The 21,001-nt window shown below is 42.1% G+C and overlaps 1 protein-coding gene across 1 annotated transcript in view; it reads left to right on the top strand.

Annotated features, from left to right (window-relative positions):
* Window positions 1–1,273: 1,273 nt before the first annotated feature.
* spop (speckle type BTB/POZ protein) overlaps window positions 1,274–21,001 on the top strand; it is a 124,251-nt gene continuing 104,523 nt past the window's right edge. Inside the window, exon 1 of the mRNA XM_088906328.1 lies at window positions 1,274–1,339. The gene's annotated coding sequence lies outside the window, so the exon portion shown is untranslated. The remainder of the gene's footprint in view (window positions 1,340–21,001) is intronic.

The raw sequence follows: 21,001 nt of genomic DNA, 5'->3' as shown, positions 1-21,001 counted from the left end.
TCCCTACAGCTGCACACATGTATTCCAAACACTAGCTCTTGCCCACTGCTGTCTTCGACTCTCTGCCGCAGTCTGTCTCCAGTCCCTCCTACATCCACTGCTCCTCCTGAACCACACTGCCTGTTCCTCCTCTCCAGTCCCCCACCTTCCGGGCCTGTTCACTCTCATCCCTGGATCTGCAGTGATGGAATAAACTACCCATTGAAATCGCAGCCCCTCAGTCCCTGGTCACCTTTAACTACCCATCGAAATCACAGCCCCTCAGTCCCTGGTCACCTTTAACTACTCCTTGAAATCACAGCCCCTCAGTCCCTGGTCACCTTTAACTACCCCTTGAAATCACAGCCCCTCAGTCCCTGGTCACCTTTAACTACCCCTTGAAATCACAGCCCCTCAGTCCCTGGTCACCTTTAACTACCCATTGAGATCACAGCCCCTCAGTCCCTGGTCATCTTTAACTACCCAGACCTGCTCGGTCCCTGATCAGTTTTCAGCATCTGTTCAAGACAGATGTTCAGACAGCACCTGTGATCTGGGTCACACTGCTGTGAACTTTTACCACCAGCTGATGCTGCTCTCTGCTCCCTGCTGCTCTTTCTGTACTGTAAGCAATGATTCCTAACCTACACAATGTTTACCTCTCGATGGACATTGTAGTCACAGACATGGCCATTTTTAGATGTGTCTGGCTCACTGCTTTGCTTTTCTTGTCATTTATTTTTTTATTATTTTCTTTTTTTGCCCAGGAGAATGATAATAAACTTATTATCAGGCTGTAATATTTTTAATACTGACAATAATTACTGCAGTGTTCTCTATTCAGGCGCATTGTAATTCTTAACCCATTTTCAGTACAGACTGCTTTATTTTAGATGGAGTAATTTACTAGTAGCCATGCTGTCATAAAACTCTGTATAACGTTTGCACTATGCAAATGTTTATTTTTAGCACTTGGTTTGAATGTGAGTCACCTTGAATAAAGAAGCCAGCTAAAAATAATTTAAATAATACAACATGTATTCTTGTAACCATCTTTTCAGCCTGATTGAAGCTGTCAAACAAACTGTAATATCAACAGGTTGATTTTGAAAAGAACCTGTGTAAAACTTAAGGACACATCACTGATGCAACCAGGTAGACAAAACCTTTATCCTTTTGCGTAAGAACGTGTGCGTCATGTTTTAAAAGAGATATTGATGACGTATCTGGTTCTTGCCGCTAATCGCGTGCGATGACGTCAGGCACGGGGGGCGGTCCCGAGGTGTCGTCACGCTGGTAACCCGGATGTAGAGGGGTGTCTGAGCGAAAACCCGATCCGGGCGAAGCAGATCCTGAAGGGGTAAGTCTGGAAAAAACCAAAACAAAACAAAACAAAAACATTATGCTGTTTGCATCTCGTGTTGCTCGTTTACGCGTGCAACGACGTTAAGCTGCTAGCGAATCTGCGTTGGAGTTTCTGTGCTTCACTTCTGCGGTTTCGCTACAGAAAGCTTATGGAGAGTTCCTTGTGTTTCAAATTGATCAGAAACAGTACGGTGGGGCACACAGAAAGCGGCGTGGCTATTTCAATGAATAAAATAAGTTGGGTTTAGTTAAGATACACAGAATGATTCCACATTCTTACACTGATGTCAAAAGGCGATTGTTATTGTTGAGTTAGGAGTTGCTTGCAGTGCGATGCCTAGTGGTTTGCTCGGAATTTTTGTGTTTGCTTCCTGTGTCGTTTTGCCACGGAATATACTGGATTCATTTACTGTCATAGCTTGGGAATTGTGCACATGGAATTAATTTGCGCTTTATTATGATGGGAAACGGGCCTTTGCGTCAGTCTGGGGGAGCTGGCTTGCCACATAGTGATCCTCCTGTGGAAGTGGATGGGACGAGGGGGGCTGCGCTTGCGCCCTGCGGTCCGATGCGGTATCCTGCCAAATAGTCGTCCGCCGTCAGGCTTTGCATGCGCAGTGCAGCGCTGCAGGGCTGCCTGCTGCCAGAAACGGAGCTCTATTGAGAGTAGCTAGGTCAGTGCGCGGGGTGCTGCAATGCAGAATAAGGTCCGGCTCCTGTAAGTGCTTAGTTATGTCAACAGTAGAAAGTATTGGTGTCAGTCAGTATCTCAGTGTGGCAGCTGACAGGGTAAAGAAGGAAAAATCTCTTTAAATGCTGAAATTTTAAGACTGGTATTCTTTCTGTGTTGTTTCACCTAGTATTTAAGATTGTAAAAGTGTGTATATTTGAACACTAGCATACAGAGTACTAATGCACCTTCTTTACAGGTACAATCTCAAACCTGTGTTGTAATACAGCTATCTGTGGATGAGGTGTTTGAATGCAGTCCTTAAAATGTGTATTTGTGATATAATAATACATGTGTAATGCTTATGTATGAATGTCTACCCCTAAAATCAGGGATTTTTAAGTTTGGTTCTCAGTTTTAGTTTATTATACTCTAAGACAAGCTGTTGAAGAGAACTTCATCTGAGACCTAGTGAACAATTTAATCTTTTTTCCTTTGACAGATACACCTTCATAAGACAAAGACATCTGTACTGCTGCCTTGAGAACTGACCTTAAAGAGCTTGGTTTTGGAAACGGGTCAGGCACGGATGTCCAAATTCACACACAGAACACCGTGACAGGATTTTGTGTTGGAAGACTCGTACTACACAGCTTATGTGTAGATGTTTAACTTTCTGCTGCATTTGGTGTTCTGAATTTTGAAAGACCTCTCAGGAAATAAAATATAAAAAGAAAGTGATTATAAAGTGATTTTTTTAGTTCTATGTCCTGTGTTATAAAAATGCCAGGTTCTGGTTTGCCTGAGTTGCTTGCGGGTGGTTGTCTAGATTGAGATGTGTGGAGAGACGTGCAGGGAAAAGCAGACTCACTCCTTGTGACCAGGCTCAGCTGCAGTTGATTGCAAGCAGCATGAACCACATTGGGGTTTCTGAGTAACACTCCTTCAGTGTCAGCTGGGCTTTATTCTGAGTTTTTAAGTGAACCTCTGATGTAAGTAGCAATTGACCGATGAGACATTTTTTAATTGTTTTCAGCTCTGCAGCTATAGTTGGTTTGAAATTCACCTCTAAACCCACGAAAGTGTTTTGGGAGTGAAAAACAATTGGACATTTTTAACGAGTCACGTTACTAGCTGGAATAAATCACAGGGAATGTAGCTTCAATGGAAACCAGCAGAAAACTGCTTACTGGAGTGAGCAGGGCTGCAGCTGTGTAGCCCTGAGCTATATACTAAGACTCTTGAGTCGCAGAGGTGCCGAGGAACCATTGTGGGATCTGGTGTTTATAAAGGGAATGTCTGAGAGCCTCTGACACCGTGTGCTTTTGAGAGGCACAGCAGCAGAGTGGTCATAAGGAAAGGACTGTGCAGAGAGAGAGCCTATTCAGACACCAGTCTCAGTTTTGGGGTCAGTGTGGCTTCTTTGTGATCTCCAGTATATAGGCTAATAGCATCTCAGGGCATATCCTCTTCATCTTCTCTGATGTAGGTAGTTTAGACATGCGATTAGCCTCGAGTACTGGCTTTCAATTGTATGTGTGTTAAATATTATTTATAAAGTACTTTGGATCAGCCCTTTAATTTTGACAATCTGACTCGGTGGAGTTAAGGTAACGAGTGCCTGTTTGCCCAAAGGCACTGCCTCCAAGTACTTCGCGCTGTACTTTCATGTTATTACAGTGTGTGTTGCTTATCTTGTCAGTGATGCTGCAGGTAATTTCTAGTCTTCTTTGGTGGTAAAGACGTTTGAGATTATAAGTAAACTTGCCCTTTAAAGGGGTGTTCCCAACTCTTGCCCTCTTAACCTGTGTGATTTCTGTTTTTATTTCCAAGGTATCTCTAGGGGACTTAATTGGTCCCTCAATTGAACTTCTTCTAATTGAACTTCTTGCTAATTAGAACTATTTTTTTTCTCAGCTCCTAAGAAATTGCAGAGTAGGTAACTTGAATTCTTCAATGGAGTCAGAGCTATTAGTGTGGTGAAAACTATTAGTGTGCTGTTTATAGCGCATTATCAGTTGATTTAAGGGCTAGGTTACGTCATTAAAAATGTAAGATTGCAAATGACCATTCAAGCTGTCTTGCTCTGTATGGTGTCGTCTGTTAAACTGTGCATTTTCTGAGAGATTGGCTCTTACTCATCTGTTTCTTCCCAGAAATCCAAGGAATCGGATTTTGTAATATTGGCTGTACTGTCTGTTCCCAACCCCTGCCACTCTTTGTGGGTGAAAAAAAGTAATTCCTTTTTCTGGCCTCAAAGTACTGTCTTAACTCTTCCAATTGTTCCCGAATTTCTGAACTAGAGTGAAAACTAGACGATACTGGAGTCAGGAGAAGCTGTTGTGTTTGAAAGCATGGCTTTCTTCAATGTACAGCTATTTGTTGCTTTACATGGACTGCAGACAGGGTGTGTGTTGTGGTAGTGAATGAGTAGTGCCCACTAGCTATTTTTTCTGTGGACAGACTGTACTGGAACTAAGAATAAAGAGTGGAGGGTGTTTACTTTGTGAATTTGTGCTTTCCTTGTATTTTGGAGCGCTAGCAAGCAGACCTGTCAATGTCATACAGTGTATGCCAGTTGCTGAAACTAGGAGTCAGCCTTTGTTAACAGGTGGGCAGCCTGCCTTGTATCATTCATAACGGAAGGAAGCAGAGTCGGTTTTCCCCCAGGGTCTGATGTCTAAGATTTCTCTTTCTCTGATAAACTTTGTGAACAACATATAAATCTCCTGGGAGTTAGCATGGATGACCCTTAGCAGTAAAAACATAAATTAAATGGTTAAGCCTGATCTCCCCAACTATATTTCTTTTGGAACCCCTGATTTTTTTTTGGCCATGTTGTGTTTGAAACCACTCAATTAGAGACAGTGGGATTCTAACACCTAAGCTCAGGGGCACTGACAAGTCATCTTGTGACATTTCGGCTCTGCTTCCTAGAACAAGATGAGCACTGCTGTGTCCTTCCAGATGCTGATTAGTTCGTTGTCCTGTCTGTGTTTTTGACATGGGCTCCTAGGGCACTGACCTCATTTAAAGTTTGAAAGTTGGCTGTTGGCTTGAGGAGAGTTCTTATAGTTTGTCTTTTCTTCCTTTTAGTGCATGTCCAGGTTTGTGCAGTGCAGCACTCGGGCATAGGCAGAGTTATTATGCAAGAAAGTTCTAGCTTTGTAGTTTGTCAACTCTGCTTTCTGTCTTGGGTTTTTATTTGGTGTGCAGTGCATTTGCAAATGAAATTTGCTTTAAAAGGGACGTAGCGTTCTTATCTGCGATCTTCAAGGTGGGAAAAACGGCAGTTTCTTCCTGTTTTATATTTGAGTCTGTTTTAGCAAACTGCAGAGCTGAAGTTTCTAAGCAATCTCTCTCAAGCTGCTTTTGCACAGCGCTGACTGTAGCAAATCCTGAGTGAAGAGGAGTTTTGTTTTCTAATGCCCAGGCAGTGTGTCTAGGCAGAACGGTAGCTGGCTATGTTGTTCTGGGTGGTTTAGTTGCACTGTGGATAAAAATATCTCTTTTCTTATTTTTCATTTCACTGGTGGATGGCCAGATTGGTGTCTGTCAAAGGGTTATCTGAATTATGTTAAAGGAGCACAACTTTAAGCTATATACTATATACAGTAGGCTTTTGAGAGACGATTATGCATAGTATGGGATTTATATTCCTAGCATTCCATCTGGTGAAAAATCCTTAAGGTTTTGTAATGTTTAGCCACAGTGTAGTTACAGGGTATTTCCATCTCTTTTAGTAGGCTGTAGATTTATGTTTGCGTGAGCTGATGTTCATGCCATGGAAAATTCTGTGGGAAACCTCAGTTGACTCACTGTTGTTCACTGTTCGTTATCGCAGGCCAGTCTTGTTTTATAATCGCTCATTAGTTTACTTTATTCAGTATCAAAGTGTGTACTGTTACAGTCCTCCAACATGAGTCTCGTCATCACAAATAAGAATTGCTTGACTGTAAAGCAAAACTAAGTTTTTGCTCTGCTGTCCCAGTATGTTTGTCTGTGACAGACAGCAGCCGTTTTGCATCAGCGACCCCACTGGAGAACCTAGAAGTTGCTTCACTGATTGAATGAAGAGGACTTTAGAATGAATAGATTGTACAAGTCCAGAATTGTGGTTTATTTATTGGGAGTGACATTGGGGTTAACGCTTCTACTCTTTTGAAGTGTGTTGTAGGATCTTTATTGACCCAGTAGTCAGAACCTCAGTTTCACCTCCTACACGCTGATCATCGTCATACAGGATGGCTGGTTTAGAAATTCTAGTCTGGAGGAAAAAGCACCACCCACTGCTCCCCAGTATCACTTGCAGCAGCAATTTGTTCTGACCAGAACCAGCCTTCTGAGATGTGTCAAGGTCAGGCTACAAGATGAGAGAGTGTAGAGCAGATCTCTTTCATATCTCTGCAGTCTTGTAGGTGCCCAGCATGTCTGAGGAGTTGCTCTAGCTTGCTATGTTATGGCTACCTTGTGCCCACCTGCAGTGTAGCTCAGGCAAATGCTGCTTTGGCAGTCCTGGTCACTGCTGGCTAACATGGCTACAGAGGGACAAGTAAAGGTTTATTCCTTGCTGAAAAGAGAAGAAAAGAAACACAACGTTTTCTTTTTGTGGAGCCTTCTTCGGGTGAGGTTGAACTAACGTAGCCACAGACTGGTGATGTCCAGGCTCCGGGGCTCAGTCTACTTAGTGGATGAAGTCACTTTGGAATCATGATATTCATTCTTTCTTTCAGTTTCTTTGGAATGACTGGATTGGCGTCCAGTGTATGCAGGTCCACTGCTGATTCTTCTAGCGCTTTAGTGGTGAGACAGATGATAGGAAATGGAAGCACGCTTTTATGTTTCACTCTGATAGCTGTTTAACCTTTTAAAATAGCAAAACCAATCAACCATTTTGAACCAGTCTGGCTCAGGTTGTAGGGCAGCAGATTCGCCCGGTGGCCCCTCAGCAAACTTTTAATCTAATTAGTAAGTGAGGCAGGAGTGAGGCACGGTAAATTCTGAATGAAAGAAGATGAGTAAAAAAGGCTCCCCCCCAGCGTGAGCTCGCTTTCAGTTTGAAACGAATGAAATACAGAGCAATCCTGTCAGTTTTCACCTCCCCGTTCCTTGACTCAGCCAAGTGAAACCCTGCCAGCCTGGAGCCTCCGGGCTGCCTGTGTCGTGTGCGAAGATGACAAGGCGTGAGGGGCTGTCAGGCAGGGGTGGGTGGGAGACGCGCGGCTTGGACGCGCTGGGCAAGGCCCACGAGACGCAGGGGCGACGCCTGCTTGTGGATGTGGCTGCTGCCGGGGAGGAAGGTATTTCTGAAGCGTCCGTTGAAAGTGTTGGAATTTTCCAATTAGGATGTAAGATTGTGTGAGCTCGTTTCCCACAGCGGAGTGATGTCCAGGGTGTAGTCCCGTCTTTCTCCCTATGCATCCGGGATAGGCCCCGGAGTGAGTTACTTTATGTGCAATTGGCAGATTTCTGATAATGGATGGAGGGTCCTAAATGTGATTACTTTGTCCTCCTCTAAAGCTGAAGTCCATGTGAACTTGTGTGCGTTCATTGTCGAGCTGTGACAGGTCATTGTTAAGCTCTGTTCAACAGAGCATGAAATCACCAGGCGTGTCAGTCCTTATCAGCCTGCATCCAAGTTGTGTTTAAGTTAAGTCTTTCAGAGGTAGGGCTGGGCGATATGACCTCAAATCAATATTATAACAATTTCCCACATTTACCTCGATAACGATAAATTAACAATAATATTTTTGGAAACCCTTGGAATTATATGATTACTTGATATGCTGAAAGATCATGTTTTAAATATGCAAAACTATTAAAGCTGCACACAGCTCATCTTATCTCAATGTCTTACAAATAATATAAGAACATAATTTGTGGAAACACAAACAGAATAACTTTTAATGAACATTTATTGAGCATTTTAACATATTGCACAATGAACATTTATGAAACATATAGAACTTTGAATATTTGTCAAATGCAAAACTAAATTTAAATGCCTCACATCTTATAAATTTTCAATATTGGAAAATAATTTTCTTTGGAACAGATTTTGAAAACTAGTGATTCAGTATGATGACTGACTGAGCCGTTGTGGTGTAGGAGGTGCTGTGGTTCAGATTGAGATCCTGACTGCTTGGTCAGCAGCAGTAGGGATGGTAGCCCCAGTGTCCGGGGTGAATTCCACTCCAGACCTGTACAACCTGTACAATTTCCCACTTAATTCAACCGAAGGGACAAATTCTCATCCTTCTTCTGTGTAGTGGGACCAGCACTGGGTGAAGTGGGTCCCTCCCTTCATGGAAAGTGTTTTGGGCTCCTTAAACACGAAGAGGGAGAAATGATTATTTTAAACAAATGAGGATATTTCTTACTCTTACTATGATGACTCTTAAAGTAGAGAGCTTTTCACCTGCAGGATGATGGCTCTTGGACCTGGCTGTGCAGCTCTTCCCTTCAACAAGTCACTGAGCCTCTTTGTACTTTGTCCTTCATATAAGATGGCACACTGAGCTCCTGTTGTAAGTTTGCGAGACAGGTTTTAGTGTGTAGCTAGTCTATAAGTCACTCTGAATTAAAATGTACGTTGAATTACTCATTAGTACTCTACGCTGGACACATGCCCAAATGTGGCTCCTGTTCTGCATGTGAGTGTTATGCAAAGTGTTATGCATTAGAGAACCCATTAGGGAAAAAGCACATGGTATTTTATTATCTGTTTATGAAGCGAGATGGGCAATAGAAGCAATTGGGGAATATTATAAATGAAACTCTATTGACTGTGTTTCAGTTTTGTTTTTATTTGTAATCAGTGCTGTTTTCTTTCTCATTTTTAGCCAAGGCTGGTAAGTAGCCCTTTGGGGTTTGAAAAATTCAGATTTGCAGCACCTCAAATCTGCACCAGCAGCTACTGTTCCTGTAGGTGCAAAAAATAAGTTACAGACTATACAGCATGGGCAAAGAAGGAATACATTTTTTTTCTTGCACTGTATAGCAATGTAAATTAAATTAATTGAGTAGAAATGGCTCATAAAGCTGTCTCTATTAAAGCCCAAAATGCATTGCTGCTTAATTCACCAGTGATTCCCTATACTGTGCTTCACCCACTGTTGAGCTCTGTTAGCAATGTGTATTTATCTACCTACCTTATGGTTCTGTCAGTCTGTCTGCATAATACCAAGCCCATTTGGAAATATCATTCTCTCCAGCTTGTGTGTGGACTCTTGCAGATAGGTGCTTGACTTTATAAGGGCTGGCTGTGGCTTCTTTCAATCTCTCCTGGAACTTCTCAGTTAAGTAAAAAAGTATTTATGACTTTGAGGAACACAAATTTGGTTTTGAGAGGGCAGAGCACTATGAAAGCCCTTAACATCTTGCAGGAAATTTTTCTGCCTTGGGGAAAATAAAATGTAGAGGAATTTGTCATAACTTTTCAACCATTTAATACAAACAGTGAGGTGGGGGAGAGGGGGCAGTGCGTCGAAACAATTGAGCTATTTGCATTGCAACAGAATTGGATTTCTTTTCCCTGTACCTCGCTGTGTACATCTCGGTTGCTGTGTTTGTTAATGGACTATATTTTCCAGTGTTTGAGCATGCCTAGAGAAGCAGGGGCCTGCTGCAGTGATCGCTGCATCGGGAGGCACGAGGCCCTTGGCAGGGCTTCAGCTCGGAGCTCTGGGAAAGCCGGGACCGAAATAATAATTATAATAATAATTGCTTACACTTATATAGCGCTTTTCTGGACACTCCACTCAAAGCGCTTTACATGTCATGGGGATCCCCTCCACCAACACCAATGTTCAGCCCCACCTCGAAATGACACTTGAAAGCACTCAGAGGTTGTGAAGTGGTAGATGAGGAATCGCATTCCCTGATGATCACAAGCATCTTCCACTCAGATGCCACTCAGAGAATAGTTAGAATGGCCCAAACTGCTCCTGCACTACTGCAGCTGTGTGTTTATCACTGTTGTTCTGCAGTTGGTTTTGCTCATGGGTCCGTATGAGTTATCCAAGGTGAAATGTGTATCAACACATTGGCTGTTGGCTGCACAGCTGCTTCCAATAGGCCTTCAGTTCTTAGTTTCATTCAGCTGGTGGGAGGTGATCACAGTGTACCTTGTCACACCGCTCTGCCTGTCCTGTATAGTCACACAGTGCTGCTGCTGGTGCCGGATTGCCATGTGGTCAGTTAAAATGCTGTGGAGAGGGGCTCTGGAGTGGCCGGTCCAGTCTGTCCACAGGCCAGGAGAGCCATCAAGCAGCACTGGGCCCCGGCAGGACAGCGGAAGAGGCGAGCAGCCATGCAGTCCTGCCTGCTGTGGCTGGGCTGCGGGACGGTCTGGTTTCGGTGTGATCCGAGCACATGCTGGGTCAGGGAGCGCAGACATCTGAGGAACCATTACTTCGGGAAAGCTGCACCATAATGGAGCACTTTTCAGCTACAGCTCAAAGCTTACACCCATAGATCCGGCTCTAGATGGGTCTCTCATGTGTGTAACCTTATGACTGTGTTGCCTCTCTGCCTAACAGGCTGATAACTTTTATCACCCGCTCTGCTGTACTTGTCCAAATCAAACCACAGAGCCCTCCTGTTGAGACGGCTTGCACGCTTACCTTTCAAGTGTTGCACCTTATTTGCTGTGGTTGCCGTTCTGGTTTCTTTTTCTGTGTTCTTGCTTCTCTGTGTAACTGAGTGCATTAAATTTTTGCCATGTACCAAACTTCATTACATCACTCCACAGTCATCCTTATGCAAGTACAGTGACGTATTATAAATGGTAAATGGCTTTGGATAAAGTATTCCTTCCATCATTTCTTATTCCACCATTTAATGATCTTGCAGAAAAAGCTTAAAAGGAGTCAGACACTTAATTACTGCAATTGTTATAGACTATATGAATATTGAAGTTCCAGATCAGGTAGCCGCAGCAATGAAGTGGCGAGATTTAGGTTAGTTTGATCAGAAAGTGAATAAAATTTAGCCTTCCTCGTTTTAGGAGTGTAGTTTAAGCCTGCATGATGTTGAAAGTCAAAGAAACGAGCTTGCCTAAAAATGTACAGCGAATGAATACAATTCAGATTTTTGTAAGGTATTTTCTCTTTGTTGTTGATTGGTTTTGAGAAAAAAAAAGTTGTGTAGTGCAGAATAATTGAAATGACAGGAAGTCTCCGGCTTGCAATTAACACGCTTTAACAAGTTATCTTCCCGTTTTAAGTGATACCTGCGGAGTTCAAATGTGAAAGTGTGGAGAGAAACGACTGCAGGGGAGGTGGCGCCAGACAGACTGTCGAACCTTGCTTTGCAGTGCCTGGGAGCTGAAGCCTTTTAGAGTTAAAAGTTCTCCTTTAATATAAGACACAATAAATCCCTTGAATTGGCTGTGGACTAGACTATAACTGGAACACAGGCAAGAACATCTCTGTGTGGAATCAATAGTTCATACCTTTATGAAATTGAGTTTTTAGAACAGGAGGAATTCTATAAGCAAGGCAGAATATGAAATTGTTCTCCGAAAGCCTAATGTGAACAACACTATCGATTTTTCTGTGTACCAATTATATCCTTTAAGTTTTGTCCTGGCTCACTGAAGTCCTTAAAGATCTATGACGCATTGAAACAAAACCTCTGAGAGATTTTGCTTGCATTTTCTCAGGTTATTATCAGTGTATGACACTGAGACAGGGCAGAGAGTTCAGAATGTATTCGCTTAGCCCACCCACAAGGAAAAAGACTCCTGCTTCAATTTGCCTTAGAGATAGTGTTTGGAATACAAAATTATAGAAATCCTCTTTGTTGTTGCTTTTCAGCATCCTTAGACAAAGAAAAAATGCACATTGATCATCTGGTACGTTTTATCCTGTGATCACTATCAGTATTAAAAACTGCATCATTTTATGTGTGAAAATGTTTTAAGCAACGAAGAAAAACATTTTCTGAGTGAAGATCATCCCTGCTACTTTCCATTCTGATTCAGTGGTTCTGGAGATGATTGAGAATAAAACCGTTATTTACCACTGCTCCTGCTGGAATTTTCAATTCGGCTTTGGCCTGCAGCAGATGTGTTTAAAGCCTCCCCTTAATCAGGACTATGAACACCTGATATTAGGCAATAGTATACACTCTTTGAGTTACAATTGTAAATGTATGTCTAATGTATTCTGCAATTATTAACAACTAAACAGCTGGTAAAATACATTAAATAATATTTTATGGAAACTTGCATTATTCATATATTAGCCATATATTCTCCTGTTACTATATAATGTGTGTAGAATGAACTAAGAAATGATTGACAGACCAAACTGCATTTGCAATATAGAGGCACTGTTTAAAAGGACAGGAAAAACAAACTCATAAGAGAAATTACTGGGTCGCAGGTGTTCAAGTAAAAAAACCTCTATGCTGAGACATTGTAGATCTGCAGTAGGTGCTTTCTCAACCAGAGCAATTAAAGAAAGATATTGGTCTCACTTGCTCATTATTACCGCTCATTTCTTACAGAATCAGCAGTGTCTTCTGACACCAGGTCTGTTTCCTTCTGGGGCCAATTCCAGTAGGAGTACTTCTGTCTGTAAACTGGTGAAAGTTTGTCAAATTGTGATCTACTACTGGACTCAATTTTTGTGCTATTTGTATTATCTAGCAGGTCTACTAGAAATATCGGACTGTAATCTATGTGTAATATATTGTTTTTTTCTGTTTGCAGTGTTGATTAATTGACTGACTTTTTTTGTTTAGCAAAAAAACTTGCCCCAGCCTTACTCAGCTTGGTCTGCAGCCCTATCCTACCCCCTTTCCAGATCAATTCAGATGACAAACGTACAACAGAAAAAACAACAAAAAAATTGTAACAAAGCGCTTTGTTACAATCTGTTGTGAGGAGCTTTTACATAACGGCAGACAAGCAAAGCTGTAAGAAAGTGTCGGCACTCTCATTTTTTCTTTACACCTCGGTACAGTTTTAAAGTGACAGGCTGGGTCTGGGCATTCAAGGCGATTTCCTTGATTTACTTCATCGTGCCCGATAAAGATGGATTATCAGATCTGCTTCGGCTCCTGCTCGAGAAACTCCGGGCATTTTTCTTAATGAGATGGCATGCCACCTCTGTCAGCCTTCTCTATTCCTGTTCTCAAGGTTAGACGGGGGGGACAAGGCCACTGTGTCCATCTTGCAAGTTTGGTTGTTAGTGGCTTATTGATCCAAGAACTCCCATCAATCTGTTTCTGCAAATAGCCCGTCCAGAGCCTAGCTGGGCTCCATACACCCACAATGCTTTGCTTAAGAAAATGTGCCTCATCCGTGCGACCAGGCAGCAGTGCGGAGCACTGGCCAGGGTCTGCACTCACATCTGGGAGGGTGTGGGTTCTAAACCCAGGGGAGACATGGCAACAGTACCCTTTGGAAAGGTAATTCACCTAAACTGGTCCAGCTAAATGTCCAGATGTGTAAATGGGTGAAATTGTAATTTGCTTTTGATAAAGCCAGATATAATGTAGATTACGATACAACTCAACTTCAGTTCCTTTTGTGGGTAATATTGTGTCCTGTGGTTTTTGACACTGTTGCCTGTACTGATCTTATTTAATTCCAAATTTTCTTTCATTTCCCAAATTTCATTAAAACTGAGTCTTTTTCATTCAACTCGTATAAACATACAAATTTCTAAGATCTCAGGTATTTTATGGCGTGTTTTGAGTATCAACAGTTTTGCCTCTACTACTGTTCTGTACTAATGTAAAACACTTGACTGTTAAAAGATGCTTTCAATCTTTAAATCACATTGATTGGAATCTCCAAAAACTTGATCATAGTAATGGTAAATTATACACGAGGAGCCAGTATGAAGTCTTGTAGTGACTAATCGTATTTACCAATCAAATGTAATTGACTCACTGTCAGGTGCTTCTCCTCATTATTATCATGTGCCCCTCTCTATTAAGCTAAATCCTACTTTTATATTGCAAAATACAGATCTATAGCTATTAGTTTAAAGCGAAACACCTACATTTCAGGAGATTGTCATATAATTGTACCTAATGACATAGCACTGCAAAACAAGGCAAAGAGTGTGATATATCCGATTTGTGCAGAGCAGTGTATGCCTTTTGAGGTTGCGTAGGTGTCTTGAAAATTAAGTTTTAAGTTGGAATTCTTTTTTTTTTTCCTTTCATTGATCTTCCTGGTTTCTAACTTGAGTTTGTGGCAAGAATTGGAGTGAATTTTTAAAATGGCTGAACCAGGGCCTTGAGGCGACTGTGGCCACAGGTCCCTGAATTGGTGGTGCACAATAAATAGTTTGGGCGCTTTGTTAAAGATGGAGGACTTGCAGAGCTGTGCCAGGGTTATTTTCAGCTTGCTCTACTTCATAGATCCCTGTAACTTTGCAGTGTTATTGATGAAAGCTGAGTGAGAGCTGCAAAGCAGTGTGTGAAATAGCAAATGGCTCTGACACGTGTGTTTTGGAGGAAAGCATGCAGGTTACTCACTCCTTCTCCATGGGTAAAAGTTAGCAGCAATGTCTGAGTTGATGCACTGTTGGCAGTTCAGAATTGGCAGGTATGCATAAATAAAATAATTGTTCTAAATCCTAAAAAAGAAAGCGAGATCAATCTAATACCTTTGAAAAAATGGTAACAAATCCTCCTGATGCAGGGCCAGAGACCTGCTGTAGGGAGCCACGCACACTCATCTGTTATTTTTTTTTAGTCATGCCTATTATCACAGTTTGACATGCTTTAAAATCGCCTGTGAGCCTTTGCCTGCATAAGAAAGCAAGACAGCTCTCGTTACTGTTAGTTTAAAATGTGCTGAAATAGTTGTTCTGTTTTACAGAAATAATCATGCACATATTAAAGTGATTACTGTCATTTACATATGAGCTTTAGATGATGGTTTTTATTGTTTGATGTACAGTACAATTTAGAGCTTAAAAGTGCCAGGAGGAAATCACGAGTTTCAGGTACACACACAGTAGAAATTATAAAAGTAAAAAGAACTATGAGATCTACTAAAATGTTAATGCAGTTATACACAGCTCTTATAGTATTTAATGTAGTTTTTCCTTATTACTACACTGTGCTTGTGTGTGGCTCTGATGTTGTATACCATCCGGAATATCACACCTCATTTGAAAGTCAGAAAGTGCTTTTATCTTTTTCTGTTGCTGTTGCTCTGTCGAGCTCATGTGACTTGTAGTGGTTGTTTCTTCGTGTATGCCAGGGTAGTAGTTTCACCAGTCTGGCTACATGGTCAGCTCTAGATTCCCAAAGCCTTTTGTGCAAAGAAGTACCTCTTGTTGTTCATGAGGGCTCTTTCCCGGAGTTTCCACTTGTTCTCTGGCCCATGTTTCACTGTTGACCCAGAAGAAGAACTTCAGTACCTTCAGTAACTTCAGTGCAGGATTTTGAATACTTGAATTCGGCAGGTCAGTGTTGTGACGACTCCTGATTAAGGATGCTTGCCTGTCTGTGTCTACAGTAACTGCTTTAGTCAGTGAATCAATGGGAACAGTCTCTCTTCTGCTACTGAATAACAGCAAATGAATCAGGAGGCCTCATTATTTATCCTGGAGGGCATGTATGTTATGTTGCAGGTCAGTGTGCTGTGCAGTGGTGACTTCATCTGCATATATTATTCATGGTGCTGTTACCTAAGACGACTTATAGCTAATCACAGTGGGGAGAGATGGATTTCAGGTTAGATGAATTGGGGGTTTCCCCAACACAAGTGAGAAAGGATGATGCATCAGTTCTAATGTTTAAGTTTACAGTTATACTCAGCAGAATGGGTTATTTTCCTGCTCTTAGGGTAGAGCAGGTGTGATGTAGGTGAGATCTCGTCTTTATTTCCTTCGTTGTCTCTCTAAGGAGCTTCATCTGAGCTTCATCTTGGACCAGCACAGGCTCTGACACCCATTTCAACCTGTCAGTGCCAAATCCGCTCCCAGTGTCAAATACTGAGAATCCCATACAGCCATTTCACCCACCCGGTATATCTTTAAGTTTAATATCCAGTTTGTTTGCTTAGCTGTTGTGGTTTGGAGTACTGTTTCATATTGATTTTTGTGGCCTATGCTTTGACAGGCAATGGTCTTCCCAGGTTGGGAGATCATACCTTAAATCTTAAATTTAATATCTAGAGTGCTTGTTTAGCTGTTGAATGCTGTTTATTAATTTGGGTTTGTGGTACATATCTGAAGCATACAACCCTTGAGCTATCCTTGCTTTAAGTGACAGTCTGGCAGTGGTAATTAAGTTCACAATGTCTTTTACAAGACCCAGTGCCTGTGTTCTCATAGCCATTAGGGATAATATGTTTCAAGTTTTCTCTTGTTTGTTTTTTGTTGTTTTTTTCACCACAGTACCTTCCCTTATCTTTGCGGTAGTCTGTATCTCTTGAGTTTTTATTTGTTTCTTGTTAGTTACGTATTTTAAAACTTTTTCTTAAAGTTAAAATAACTGTCCATGACAAACACCTAATCCGTTAAAAGAGCTCCAGGCTTCTTGAACGGCTGGGAAGTGCACAGGGTAGGAATTTAGTTTTGCGCGACTGTTTTTTTACCTACATTCTAATGTTAGGTGAGCTGAAACAATTGCAGCTCTCTCTCTCAGAGCTCAAAGGAAACACTAATATGAGGATGTGTGAAAGTATAACATGAGAACAGAGAGGTTAGTAGATTTCAGACCTTTTCCTTTGGTGCTTGTGGAGCTAGGCTGATGTGGACCTTTCTGTTTTCTCTACACACATTTTGTCCCAATGCAAGCGAAGTATATGTAAGTCTCACTTCCCACACCAGTAAATGCAGGGCTCAATACAGCTCTTCAGGGTAGTGCAGGTTGACTTTAAATTCCAGGTCAGGTGCCTCACCTAGCATTACCAGAATACTGCAGTAAGATATGATTTTTAGCTGAAATTAAACCCCCCATCATTCCAACCCCTTTTCTTCAATACTAGGGACAGCAGCCACGGCTCTGATGGAGCACTGACCCACTGATGGGCATTTAAGAGTACCGATTGCCTCGGAGAAAACCAGGGTCTTTAATTTCTGACTAACTATACATGTAAATCAGGTATGGGCAATTGGATTTCACTGTGGGTGGCGAGCAGTGTGTAAGAAGAGCTTCGGCAAATCTAGGTGTCTCAGCAGGCTTGATTGGGTTCTCAGAGGTGACGGTCTCTTTGTTGCCATGCTTCTCTTAATCACCAAATTGAACTGATTATTATTTTCTTAAATCCGGTAGTTTGTTTAAAGAAGCACACAAGTCTATCTGGGCTGTGGAGTTAAGAACCCCTGACAGGCTTTTCAAGATGAATGCATACGAATGATATTATTGTTATACTGTTGATGGAGGTTCATTCTTGTTTACTTTTATTCTGTTAATCCATGTATGATACCTCTTAACCCCCTGTTCCTATATATTGGCAGCTTTTTTTCCTGCTGTATCTTGTCTCAGCTGTCCGTTATTTGGGGCTGCTCTTTTACCCATTCTGTCTGAGATTGGTGCCCATTTACAGAAACTAAGTAAGAGAGACTTTTATTTCTATCGCAACAAGAGCAAATTTGTCAACAGCTGCAATGACAGCAAAATTAATTCACTGAGAATTATTGTAACGGATCAATCCGATATGAATTTCATTATGCTGTTTCTACACAGACTAATATGTGTGATACAGTCAGCAATAACTAATAACACATTGTTACATCGTCCAAATCTTCAACTTCAAAGAAAACCATATTTGATATATTGTTATTGACAATAACGATGATTACCTATAGTTTATAAGAAAATAAAGTAGTTGGGGGTTACTTTCTTACAGATGCCTTCTTCTTGCATTTTAGAGAGGTGTGTATTGGAAACTGGGGGTTTTCTGAGCCTGTTTGAGGGGTTCAGCTAACAGAGACAGTTTTGTGCATTGTTGCCTTTTAAAGATTCCAGCTTGTTCCTTCTTTAGCCTGATGGAAGAAGAGACATGATTTGCAGAGCCCCACGTATGGCTTATACTAAACCACTGATGTCCACAGTGCTACAAGCTGTCCCAGTTTTGCTTTGACAAGATCTCCTTGCTTTCCGGTTGCCCAGGATGTTGTCTTGGCTCCTACAGTGTGGAGCTGGGTGTGGTGCGATCCCTCAGAATTGGGGGACACACCCTCTGCAAATCAGCAGCGACAATTTGTAACTACAACCAGCTCATCAGCAGAGGAATGCTTTCAGTAGGCCAGACAGCAGCAACACTAAATGGTGCTGTCGGACCAAAAGATACTTAAGCTGAAGGTCAGACGCTTGTATTTGGAGTTTTGTTTGCCTGTGAAAAAAGCAGTGACCAGGTGGTAGTCAAGCTGTTCTTCCAGCAGGGTGCTGCTGAGGGTGAGTGCCTCCCCTCCTCCCCCCTCCCTCCCTCCGCCTTGTAGAAATCGAGTTACTGAAGGACTCTGGAAGCCGAGGCGAGTGCCACACTGTGCAAGCAGAGGCTCGTGAGCAGCTGTCTCTCATTACAGAGAAAAAGGAATGTTGTTAAAGTTCAATTAAAAACATACTGTGTGCTGCTAAGAAAAAAAATGATGGCTGGCCTCATTAGGCTGCACGAGGCTAAACTCTGGCCTGAGTTTTCCTCTTAGGTGTTTCTGGAGTTATAGGGTGTTGCACAGAGCGATTGTGCACATGGAAGTCAGATAGGAAAATAGTACTTAAGTTCTGGGCTTGAGGGTTTATTGCAGCCTAGCACCTGGGTTGGCTTGCTCTCACTGCAGCTCAGTTCTTCAGTGCAAGCTGAACCGAAGAGAGAGGCTCATGTTCGGAATGGTTTCTGTGCTGTAAGGCACAGCGGCTCTTCAAGAATGAGCCCATTGCTATTGCAAGAGTCTGTTGTTAGAATGGTTTGGGTGGTAGATGTCAGGGGAGAGAGGCTGGAGGGTTTACTGTTCTAAGCCCCAGGTAGCCAACACCATTCATACTTGCAAAATAAAACTTTTCGCACCGAAGGGGGGAGTACTCTTTGGTTTGGTTTCTTCGTGCAACACCCTAAAACCCAAGAAATAGCTTATGGGAAAATGTCGGTGGCTTCGATCCTGGGGAGCCGCCTGCCAGCAGGACCGTGGGTCGGCCTTACTCTTCGTTTGGGAAGGATGTGGAAGTGGTACAAGCTGTTAAACACTGCAGCACAGTTTGTTCAATTCATTCTGGGGCTTTGCCAGCTGTGGTTCTGGATGGCTGCAGGGTGTTGAGATTTTTATTCTAAACGATCTCTTCATTGGTTAATTGAGCACATTACCTGCTTAAATGATGGAAATAAGATTAGTCTCTCTCTGTCTGTGGAAGCTGATCACTTTAAAGCAGGGATTCTCAGTTCTGGCTTAGTGGTAGGTGTCTTTTTAATGTTTTGGGGATTTTAATTAAATCTATTATTGTAAACTGTTGACGCCACTTTCCATGGCAAATGTCAGGGACTGGAATCAAAAAGCCCCTCGGTATATCATAAAAATACAAATGCAGTGCATTTTTTAATAAGTACATTTTATGTAACATTTTTATTTGCCCTTCTAACTTACTTCTTGGCAGATTTCTCAGAGTTCGAATTGGATGAAAGGAGATGAGGACGAACGCCTGCACCCGTGTGGCACAGTAGTCACAGATCTGTGCTGTATGTGGTTTATATCATCTGCATTATCACACTTCCTGCAAGTGAACCTGCACAAGAGATATCTGCTGAGTTAGGCAATCTGACAAGCAGCAAAAGCAGCCGCATCCATGCCGGTAGATCAGTTGTCACCATTATGAAGTAGCTCTCAGATGAAGTTTAACATGCAGACGACACATCCCAGCTGAAGGCACAGTAAGGTTTGCCAGGAACTCTAGTAGGCTTATCGTCAGGAGAATTGGTCAGCATCTTCATGAATCGTGGTATTTATTTGTGTTTTGGGGAATGTTAATCTGAAATTTTGAAGAAGTGTAGGCGTTTCACACAAATGCGTTTGGTCCAGGTGTTTCATCGATTCCATTGTCTTTCATAGAGTTGCATTCTGACAGGGACTGGAGGAGTGAAGAACATAATAGACCTGTGTTTTACAATTAATTACAAACCATTCTCTGCTCTAGAATTGGGCAGATTTTAAACTGGAGATAAATTAGGTAAAATCTGAGAGACAAATGTAACCCCCAAATTCAGTGCTTTAATGTTCTTTGTCATCTGGTACTTTCATAGAGAACTGTTATGCATACTTCTAGAAGTCCCCTTGATTTCCACAGAGTATTAAAAGAGAATGAATAGAGAGGGAAAACACTCAGTAGCGGATCGTCACGGGGCAAGTCGGAGAATAGTCTGAAGGTCTCAGGTTGGAGATGATCAACCTCAACAGCTCCAGTGATGACCACAGTGTTCTAGGCTAAGGCTATTTTTAACCAGATGAGTGCTCAGAAATGTGCTTGGAGAGGAGGATAAGTCACACCAAAGGGCAGCACTTGGGAATCTTCAAAAAGACTTCTCATCAGGATATTCTGTCTCAAATACTACTATTTAAAGTTAACCTCTTGTAGCTGGTGTCTGCTGTAGAGGTCCATAATGTAAGACGAAAAGCTGTGAATGTGTTCTATAGCAACATGAAACAAGAGGGACAATGTATGTGGTTTATGAAACACAGTCTGCACTTTTGGACAGTCTCTGCAGTGATATGATTAGCATAGAAAGGTGGTTGCAGGAGTCCTTCACCCTGTTGCCTTAATATTAATGTCAAAGTTTTTTCCTGTCCTGTTTGCACGTTCACCTCAGTGCAGCTGTTTGTGTTTGTGGGCCCCGGTGATATGTGCCATGCATGGGCTAGCCTCCTACACCTAAATGCGCCACTGCTGGCTGATGGCATGCCTTTATTTTTGCATTAACGTGGGCCTATTAATTGCCTTTGTATCATCCTCAGTGGTGAAGGTTACTGGCTTCTCTTATCATGCATTGCTTTCATTCTTGTGCCCATAGAGACCATGAAA

This window comes from Atractosteus spatula, chromosome 26 (genome assembly GCF_055471065.1).
Source record: "Atractosteus spatula isolate fAtrSpa1 chromosome 26, fAtrSpa1.hap1, whole genome shotgun sequence".
In the NCBI taxonomy this organism is placed as follows: Eukaryota; Metazoa; Chordata; class Actinopteri; order Semionotiformes; family Lepisosteidae; genus Atractosteus; species Atractosteus spatula.
The sequence above is the reverse complement of the archived record's forward strand: the minus strand, read 5'-3'. Positions and strand labels throughout refer to the sequence as shown.